Raw genomic sequence first — 11,163 nt, forward strand, 5'->3', positions numbered from 1 at the left:
CAGAGATAGAATTACGGGACTGCATTCAGACACTACTTGTTTTAATCTCAGCTTGCAAAACAAATGGCTGAGATGGACACTTTGCGAGAAGATACACTGCAATTAGCTTTCGATCTACTGGATGTACATGGTTGTGGCTTTCTAGACAAAGATCAATGTGCTCAACTCTTTGAAGAGTTGAATGAATATCGGACCCTACCAAAGATCTCAAAAGAAGACTACGACTGCGTATTTTATGAGCTTGATGATAGTCATGATTTCAAGATAAATAAGGTAGAATTTACAAATCTTTGTGATGCCATCTCCTTCAGGTTTGAGAAAGAGGTTGAGCCTTCGTGGCTTGAGAGATGTCCAAACTTTTACCATTCAGCACCGTGTACTTGCATTAAGAACTTTGTGAAGAGCAAGGCTTTTGATTACATTGTTATTTTCATGCTTTTGCTAAATTTGATAACAGTTATCATTGAATCAACGTTAGATGTTGAAAACAATTCTGACCAGTACATTTGGCAACAATTTGAGTTCTAGTTTGGTTGAATTTATGTGGTGGAGATGGCACTTAAGATATTTTCATTTGGTTTTGATGCTTATTGGCGTGAAGGACAAAACCTTATTCCCAGTTTAACACCATATCTTGCCATCATCTTTTGCGTGATGTGTCTCTATTGCTCCCTCGGTTTACAGTTATTTGGTGGCCTTTTCTATGCAAACAATCCTAAACTGGAAGGGACAAGTCTCAAAAATGATGACTACTTAGTCTTCAACTTTAAGGACTATCCTAGTGGTATGGTCACTCTTTTTAATCTATTGGTCATGGGAAACTGGCAAATTTGGATGAAGGGCTATGTGCAAATTATTGGAACGTCATGGGCACTGCTGTACTTCATCAGCTTTTATGTAATAACGGTGTTGTTTCTTGTCAACCTGGTGGTTGCATTCGTATTGGAGGCATTTTTTGCTGAAACAGAGCTTGCTGGCATTGATCGCATAGTTTTAATCTGGGCTCTTAAAATGCTAGAGCAACGTGGGAAAGTTGTGATTTTTAAAGGAAACATCCACAGATGATGAAGAGAAATCTTGAGGAGAGCGAAAGGTTTGGGAAAATATCCAAAAAGGATTTGTCAACTAGAAAAATTTGGCTCACGTCCTTGACACCTGGCCCTTCACTTCAGCCAAAAATAAACAAAGACACCTGTTACCAGATGAATAGGATTCGTTCTTATCTATGACCTCAGTTAGTCATACGATGGGGTATGCGCTCCAATTGTTAGGCTTTTTGGTTAGAGATTTTCGAGGAGAAAGTTGTTACATGTTCTATTTATGTAACTTCAGGTGAAACAGCGCAGAGGTTTTTGGGTTGATCTGTTTTCTCCTACAACAGTCTTATTTAATGTATTAAAAATCATTTGTAAAAAAAAGGAGAGAGGGGAGAGTTCTGTGTGCTGGAGAATAGAGAGCTTACCATGTACAGTTTTTGGCAGAGAGTTTAATGAAAATACAGCTCTGACTTCTGAGATTCCTGTGGTATGATAATTTAGCATAAGTTTTCCTTTTGTTTCATATGTAATCTGTTATGTTTCATTTCACTTCATGATCATTTCTAATTGAACAAATGAAGAGTTTAGGTAGAATTCATAATGTTTTATGCTCTGCCTATAAGTTTGTTCATATTCAATGTTTTCCTCTGTATGACGAGGATTCATCTTCTATGCCCTTGTCAGCTCCTCAGCAGTCTTGCCATTCCATTTAAATCTAAATTTGATGTTAAATTTCTTGCCTACATTGCCTCAGGAGATAACCTGTGGTTTTGTTTATATTTCTCTGCTCAAGCTGTTACTTTGCCCATGCAGCCCAGAAAAACCCCGTCATTTTATTAAAAACCCTTTTTTATCAATTTACTAGCCTAAAATCAGTGTTACCCTATTAGTTATCTCGCCCATTGAAGATCTTTATCGAGATAGACCGGAGAGAGCCCTCTCCTGCCCCGTAGGGCTAGCTACGAGGCTAAGTGGTTTGATGTTGCCTTGGAGTTTACCTTTCTCAGCCTGAGGTGAAATTTCAAGCGCTAACACATCAAATCCAACTCTTCCATATCATTGCAAACTTTCAACCTTATTTTGCCTCATCTTCAACTTTAGCCAACATATACCATGCTCCATACAACTTCCATTGCATCCTGCAGTACAAATCAAAATTCAAAAGGTATACTTGAGGTAAAACATGTTAAGACTCTTTAACTCATAAAAATTTAAGGAATGTTGGTGATTAACCACTTCCTATTCCATAAACCTTCACCTTTCTTAAACCACCATTAAATCCCCATTTTCAAATCCATCAATGCGTATTCTAGTAATACCATAAGAATGATTGTGGTACATGAATATCTATAGTGTCTTCTCCTTGTACATCATAAAACATTCGCAAAATCATCATTTGAATGATCTCAATAAGAGGATGAAGTCATTATTGCTTATCTAAGAAAAGAACCACAAAGTGAATAATGGTCTTATAAAGTTTCCAACCCTTATCCTCATCGTCACCTTATATCATCTACCATCCCTTCCTAGTCCATATTTTGTTTGTCCTCAATATGTGCTACCCAGTTGTGAAACATATCAAGTCTATGATGATATTACAATTCATCTTTAATCACTAGCACTAAGAAACGATGTCATAGGTGAGGATTTTGTTTGCATGAGGGCATGCAAAGACTTAGGCATAGGGAAATGTTGGGTTCTAAATATTTCATATTATTCATTATATAAAGTCTTTATTCATAGGCCATATTCTCGCACGTAGGACACCTTTTATAGCCATTATACCACCAGCTTTTGTTAAATGTACCTCTTCTAACGTGTGGTAAATTAGGATAGATTTCTTATATTTTTAATGGTTAAATGTGTTTTTAACATGGTTTTATCAATGGTGGTTTACTAATATGGTTATGTGGCCAAGGACCTTGTTCAACTACGAAAATTTCCATCTCTGTATCAATTCTGGCAATTGGTACTAGTTCAATCCAGTTTGGCATTTTCCAGAAATTCAGTACTTAGTTTGCTACCAGTTTGGCATTTTCCATAAATTTGGTACCATTTTAATAGTTCGGCAAAAACTATGGCTAGTTACGTCTACATTTGAAGGAAATTGAAACTGATGCTATGTGGCATCATTTCCATCTCCAACAATAATCTAATACATTTCCAAATCTTAACAAGACCATTTTTAAATATTGTTTGTTATCTTAATTATAGTACGGGAGTTAGATTTTATGGAAGTTGATATGATCCTTTGCACCATCGCTTCCTCTCCATTGTAATATAAAATAAATAGATCTACGCGGCAGAAAAGGAGGCAGGATGTAGGGAGGAATTTTATTATTATTTTGAGTTGGTTTTTCTAATGGATTTGAACTTTCATTTGTAATGGAGATTTAGTTGTTAAAGTTTTAAGCCACATTCTAATCTGAATTAGTTCTTGGGAATGTTGCCAAGTCAGGAAGGGCCCTTCGACTCAAGTAATGTCCTGATTTTTATTTGTAAAGTAGGTTAGTATTCTGTTTTTTTTTTTTTTTTTGGATGTAGATTTTATTTGATGGTATTTTTAGTTTTTTAGTAGATTTGTATTTCACACATTCCTAGATCTATTGTTCTACCTTCATATCTATTAAGTAAAAGGAATTATGATCATATTAGAATTAATCTTCTAAGGCTTAAAATTTAAAAAATCTTGAATTGGTTTCTTAATATGTTTTCATACCCAAAATTTTAATCTATAGAATTTATGTGCTTAATTCGGTACTAATATTCAGAAATTCAATTTCCATACTTTCCGTACTTAATTTGGTACCAGGATTTGTACTAGAATAGTGTATTAAAAAATATGTAATTTGCAGTTTAGGATTCTTTAATTGATTGGAGCTTTGCAGCTACTTGGTAAAAGATTCCTACAACAAATAAGAACCTACAATATATCATTATGACTCTAAGCATGCTTAGAATTTATTTTTGATATTTTAGTCTTCGTTACTTGCCTCTCATGCTTTCGGTTATAGTTTCCGAGATTTATTTTTCTGCAATTTACTTTTCTACAGCATGTTTAATGAGTTTTTGTATGCATCACTATATGATTAAAACCATTGAAGTCTCAAGACCTAATAAGCTACATATATAAAACCACATGAACATTGTTTGTTGGTAATGAAAGATTGTGGTTTGAAACCTGATAAGCATTAGAGTCCCACAATCCAGTGACAAGTTATAATCCTTAGTGATTGGTTCTTTCTAGAGTTATTTTTTAACATAGGTTAGAATAGGCTCTAATCCTACACTTCTTGTGCTTGAATATCTAAGTCTTGTGGTCCCGGATTCGGTAATTTAATGTTGAAATTACAATACATATAATTCGACCAATTTTTTTGGCGTCATTTCCATGGAGGTGCTAAAGGTATTAGAGCATAGTTTCTTTCACAAGTTTTTTTTGCATGATTTTAGTTACAGGGACAACTTGGGGTTGGAGACAAAATGGTAATAAGAGAGATAAGAACCTGCGCATCCACTTTGGTGGGGCTGCTCCAAAGCCTTGTTGTTTCCTTATTTTTCTTTGCAAGTGTGTTTTCCTTTACATTGATTCATGGAAAGAAGAGAAGCCTAACTTGTTTGAACAGATAACTCCATGACAACAGGGTCTTAGTAGCATGGTGGCACTTCGAGTACATGATTGGTTTGCTTGTATCTGTTTTAAGTTTGTTTCCTTTCTATTTCTTTATGGTTTTAAAAAAAAAACAGTACTTTAAGAACTCCATACTCTAATCCATGTGCAGGATAGGGATTAGCAACCTGCAAAGCAGTATTAAAGGATGATCAAGATTTTCAGAGAACACTCTCAAATCCTAGCAACAGTTGGGATCTCTACTTCTTAGGAAGAAAAAATATTGGTAGCAGTCAAGAACTTATCTGCCTCTCCAGAAATGATAGAAGAACAAAAAATCCATGAACCACATCCACAATAAGATCTTCACCCTTGCAATCTTGTCGAATAAACTAAATAATCATGGACCACATCCGATGGAGAGAAACCATTAAAACCTGAGATTGGAGAATTTTTTACATGCCTATTGATCCAAACTTAAAAAGTAACGTAACAACTTATAGATATAATCATAAACACAAAGATGCAACAAAAAAACACTTCATTTCCTTAATAGAAAAATACTAAACTATGCTTACAAACAAAATGGAAATAAGATAGCTCGGGCGATGGTAGCTTATCTCTGAGAAGAGATGTGGCGGCTACATGCCTCAGAATTGTGTTATAATGAGGCTCAAGGGCCTATTTATTATCGGAAAACATGAGAAAACCCTAAACAACCAAAATCCTAACCCCGGGAGATGTACCACGAAGAGTTTGTGGGCCCCGTTGGGGTTAGTTGGGCAACGGACTTCCTGGGGTCGTAACTTGGTCATATTATCTCCGTTTAGCGTGTACAATACCTTGTTGGGAAGGTTTCTCTGAGTACTACAGTTTTTTCTGCTAACCGCTATCGTTGATGACAATCCTACCACGGACCCCAAAAAAACATCGTTTAAGGGGTCAAATCTGCTGTGGAAGTTCAGGACCCAAAAAACTGTTAAAAATCGTAATGCTGAAATGAACAAGGAAACAGATGAAACTGATTGGGGGGTCTAGGTGGAATAGGCAGGTGGCCACCAATATCCACCTAGATCATTCCTCCCCCATTAGGAAGCAATGGTCCCCATTGCGTGCAGAGCCTCCATGAGGTGAGGAAATTTCTGTTGAACCTGGTCCCTGGTGAACCACTTGCCCTGGTGAAGGATTTGACCTACTTTGACAACTCAATATAGTTGTATCCTCTGTTGGCGAGTGTTTTTGATCTATGTGTCCATGATCTAATCAGTTGTGGCCTGTTCCATGCAGTCTGGATTGAGCTTTGTTGGTGTGGGTTGTTCTGCAATGTCATATGTGTCCAACAATGGTGGAAAGTATGGCCAAAGGTGATCTACCTTGAACACTCGATGCAAACCAAGGTACAGTGGGATGTTGAGCTCAAAGGCATTGTCACCGATGGCCTTGGTGATTGTGTATGGCCCATATCGGAGTGGGCAAAGCTTGTGGTGGGGTACATCAAGGCGCTCCTTCTGCAAATGTAGCCAAAATTTATCAGCCACCTAGAACTTGTGTGGCACTCGATGCTGATCATGGCGATGCTTGTACTTAACATTGCCTCTGTCCAATATATCATGGACCTGCTAGCAAATGTGTTGAATGCGCTCAATTAAGTTGTTATCCCTTTCAGCTTCAGATTGAATGTGAGCCGAATCTACCTGAGTGGCTACAAATGATATGGCCACATCAATGGGGCAAAATAGCTGGAATGCCAGCCCTACCTGAAAGGGATTGTGGCCTTTTGAGTTGTGGAGAGCTCTGTTGTAGTTGTGTTGGACAGAGGGGAGACTTTCATGCCATGTGTGTGGATTCTTCAAGTTGTACATGCGCAGAATGTGTACGATCATCCTATTGACAACCTTTGTTTGGCCATCAGTTTGGGGATGGAAAGTTGTAGACTTAGTAAGTTTTTTATCCAGCATCGACTAGAAACTTGACCAAAATGCACTCAAGAACTTGTTGTCCCAATCTGAGACAATGGAGTGTGGGATCCCAAAGTGTACCCATACTCGCTCAAAGAAGAGCTTAGTAGTGGCCTATGTTGTGATACTCTTCTTGCAGGCTGCCATGATGGCCATCTTAGAGAATCTGTCGATGACCACGAAAATGCAATCATTGTCGTGCTTAGTAGAAGGAAGACCCAACATCTAATTCATAGAGACAGATTCCCAAGGCTAGGTAGGAGTAGGTAGAGGAGTATACAGGCCTTGCTTCTTGATGGTTGGTTTGGTAATGGCGCAGGCGGTGTAGGATCTAATGTACTTCCCAACATCCTGATGAAGTGTCAGCCAATAAAAATACTTCAGCAATACCACCACTATTTTCTCTACTCCAAAATATCCAGCGACCCGACTCTAGTTCACCTCCCAAATCATCTTGGCACGCTCACTTGAAGGAACACAGACGTGTCCCAAGTGGCATAACAGTGCATCCTTAAGGTGAAAATTTGGAACTTTCTTCCCTTCCAGGAGTGTCTGGTATATGCTGCCATATTTTGGATCACTCTAGAAAAGATGCGGCCACCACGATGTCTCGTGCCCATAGGATTTGAGCACAGTGATCAGCTCCATGACCAGTGGTCGGCTTAGGAAATCAACAACATTATTGGTGTTTCCCTTCTTATACTTAACGTTCAAATGGAACTGTTGCAAATAGTTGGACCATTTCTGATGACGATCGTTTTGCAACTTCCCTTATGTCTGTATGAACTGTAGAGGTCATTGGTCTATGTGGATGATTGTTTCCTTCCCCATAATGTAATGCTTCCATTGACGGCAGACCTACACAATGGAATACATTTCTTTTTCGTAAGTGGGGTACTTTTGGACTATGTCTGAAAGTGTCTCACTGTGGTAAGCCATTGGATGTCCATGCTGAGTAAGAACCGCACCAATAGCATAGTCGAAGGCATCTATCTCAATCTCAAATGGTTGTTGCAGGTCTGGTAATGTGAGCACTGGTTCAGAACAGAGGCGATTCTTCAACTCAGAGAGCTCTTATTGTTGGGTTTCCAACCAAAAAAAAAAATCTTTTGCACTGCCCTTGGTGACTTGACTTAAAGGCCAAGTGATATGAGAGAACCCAAACACGAACCTAAGATTGAAATTGGCAAGACCCAAAAAGTTGCGGAGCTCTATTAGAGTGATTGGGGATGGCCAATCCTGAATGACTTGTATCATGGATGGGTCCACATATACACCCTTCTCATCAATGATGTACCCCAGATATTGAACCTAGGTCAGGCCAAAGGTGCATTTCTCCAAGTTAGCACACAACTTGTGTTGATGCCGGATTTGAATGACCTGTTGAATATCGTGGAGGTGTTCTTCCCAACTTTGGCTGAAGATCAAGATGTCATCTAAATACGCCACCATGAATGCATTCATGAAGGGCCGCAAGATGTCGTCCATCTATCTCATGAAGGTTGCATGGGTGTTCGTCAATCTGAACGGCATGACCAACCATTCGAAAATGCCCTCCTTGGATTTGAAGGCAGTCTTCCACACATCAGAGGGTTCGATAGGCACCTGGTGATAACATGAATTCAAGTCAATCTTGCTGAAATATTTTTCCCCCCTTGAGTTGGTCCAGAAGTTCATAAATACTCAGGATTGGGTACTTATTCCATACGGTGATCTTGTTCAATGCCCGATAGTCAATACAGAGCCTCCAGGTCCCATCCTTCTTTTGTAACAATACAATCGGTCTCCCACAAGGTGATGAGATTGGCCTGATGTGCCCTTTCTATAATAATTCTTGAATCTGCCTCTTAATCACATCGTTCTCCATAACAGAGTGTCGATAGATAGGTCCATTTGGCAGCGACATGTCCAGGGTCAGATTGATGGAGTGCTTTACTTGACAGTGCAGAGGTACCCTTGTGGGTGAGGCGAAAATATCCCTATAGTCCTCCATGACCTTGTCCATATGTTGTTGCTGTGCAGAGGAGCCCTGCCTGGAAGCTACGGCGACAACCTTCTTCTTGCCCTAGGGGCGAATCATAAGGAAAACAAATTTCTTGGTCTAGGAAATGGTCTTACTGCATTGCTTTGCAGTGATCAAAGAGATGGTGGTAGGCGGGGCTACCTCCAGTATCTTATACAACTTATTAGCCAAAGTAATAATCACATAGTGAGGTCTAGACTCATGTACAACATGTTGCTTCCACAAGTATGGCTTTCCTAACAATTCATCACAAACTTCAAGAGGATCAACGTCATATAGTACCTCATCCGTGAAGGGCATGATACTGTACGGAAGGCGGCACTAGTGGCTAACACAAAGATCTCGTCCTTGGTGAAGCCACCCTATGGTGTACATTGTGGATGTGCTATAGTCTTTAGGCCCAGCCGCTTCATGACCTCTATTGAAATGAGGTTCTTTTGGCTCCCGTTGTCAACACCAGAGAACCCTTCACCCACATCTGTGAGTGGAAGAGGCATTCCCCCTCCTCTGGATCTTCAAGCTCAATCTTCTGGATCTTGGTGGTGGCCACGGTGGCACTGGGCTCCGCATCAATGATCTGCTTCCCTTTGTCAGTTCCCTTATCGGGTTCTGATTCAGAGTCGGAACCTGCGTCTAATTCAAAAGCCTTCAGCTCGGCCACCAGTGACTGCTTGGCCCGACACTCACTTGTATTGTGAGTGGAGCTCTTATGGAACTCACACCATTTTCCCATGTCCTTCTTCATGTTCAAGGTGTTGTTCTTTGCTTGCGGATTCAGCGGGCTATCCTAGGTAGTGTCACCTTGGCTTGGTCCTTTGTTTTGTAGTTTGGGGGTGCCTTTTCCTTTATTTGGATTCATAAATCCAAAGTCTCACTTCTTCTGTTTAAACTTATGCTCAATCTTGACAGCATACCGATACGTTGTGTCGAGCGATGAAATGTCTAGGAACTCCATCTCGTCCTAGATGTACTTGTGTAGACAGTCGTGGTACTTGAGCACCAAATGCTGCTCAGTATCCTTGATACTCAGCTTCATGCGAAGGGTATGGAAAGTATTTGTGAACTCTAGCACATCTTGGTCCCTTCCATGTTGTAGTGTGGTCCACTTTATGTATTTGTCTTCATAGCTTCCGACAGGGTAATAGTGTTCCTTGATGGTGTCTCAAAAATAATTCCAAGTGGATGCAGCTGAAAACAGTGAGGGTTCACTCTCGTCCTTTTGTTCACAGTAGGTTTCCCACCAATCCTTGACAAGTGGGGCGGCTTTAAGAAGTGCAAAAGTAATCTTTTCCCGATTGGAAAAGTCATGAACTGAAAAATATCCTTCCAATAGATTTAACCATTTATCTACATCGTTTGCATCTATCATGCCTTCGAATATAGGAATATTGAAGTTAATTTGTACCTTAAAAGGAGTGGCGCCTCTAGAGTGGTTCCTGGATGAAGATGCATCACCTGTGGGTAGTCGTCGAAGGATCTGGGAAAATTTATCCATCAACGTGTCCCCCTGTCGCCCAAGGGCATCCTCGAGCAACATTTTGAAAAGATATCCTACCCCCTCGTCGTTCTTTTCATCTGCCATGGGAGGTTGTCAAGTTTTTCAAGGCTGATCTTGTAATGGTTCAACCAAATCAAGCCCTATCTCCTTATACTCTGACCTCGTTGTGGACATGCAAAGAAAAATAGAGAAAGAGCATACCGCTCTAATACCACTAATCCGAACTTAAACATGAATGCAACAACTTACAGATATAATCATAAACACAGAGATGCAGCAGAAAAACACTTCATTTCATTAATAAAAAAATACTGAACTATGCTTACAAACATAATGGAAATAAGATAGCTCAGGCGATGATAGCTTATCGCTGAGAAGAGATGTGGCGGCTACATGCCTCTTAATTATGTTACAATGAGGCTCAAGGGCCTATTTATTATTGGAAAAAATGAGAAACCCATAAACAACCAAAACCCTAACCCTAAGAGATGTAACACCAAGAGTTTGTGGGCCCCGTTGGGGTTAGTTGGGCAGCCAACTTCCCAGGGTCGTAACTTGGTCATATTATCTCTGCTTGGCGCGCACAATACCTTTTTGGAAAGGTCTCTCTGAGTACTACAGGTTTCGCTGCAAAGCCCTACCTATCATGACGTGCCTGCTGCGGACCCCAAAAAAAGGTCGTTTAGGGGGTCAAAATTGCTCCGGAAGTTAAGGACCCAAAAACTTACTAAAAATAGTAAATGTTGAAATGAACAAGGAAACAAATGAAACTAACTGGGGGGTCTAGGTGGAATAGGCAGGTGGCCACAAATATCCACTTGGATCACTTATCTATGGATCCTCTAAGCACATATGGGGCTAGTCATCTCATAATAGAAGATCTGCATGACAAGGTAAAGGAGGATATGCTAAATGAGCCAAATAAAGAGGTAAACCAAGAAAATTTTGATTTTGTAGAAAGTTGGTCTCAATCAACTATACGACCATATTGCTCCTTCATTCTTCCTTACTTCTTGACATCATTACTAAAACACATG

The 11,163-nt window shown here is 39.8% G+C and overlaps 1 pseudogene; it reads left to right on the top strand.

Moving 5' to 3' along the window:
* The first annotated feature begins 552 nt into the window (after nucleotides 1-552).
* On the top strand, nucleotides 553-1,065 carry LOC149255391 (two pore calcium channel protein 1 pseudogene; annotated as a pseudogene).
* Nucleotides 1,066-11,163: the final 10,098 nt, after the last annotated feature.

Source organism: Pinus tabuliformis, chromosome 7 (assembly GCF_031772625.1).
Source record: "Pinus tabuliformis cultivar Carrire ecotype Pingquan chromosome 7, CPIR1, whole genome shotgun sequence".
NCBI lineage: Eukaryota > Viridiplantae > Streptophyta > Pinopsida > Pinales > Pinaceae > Pinus > Pinus tabuliformis.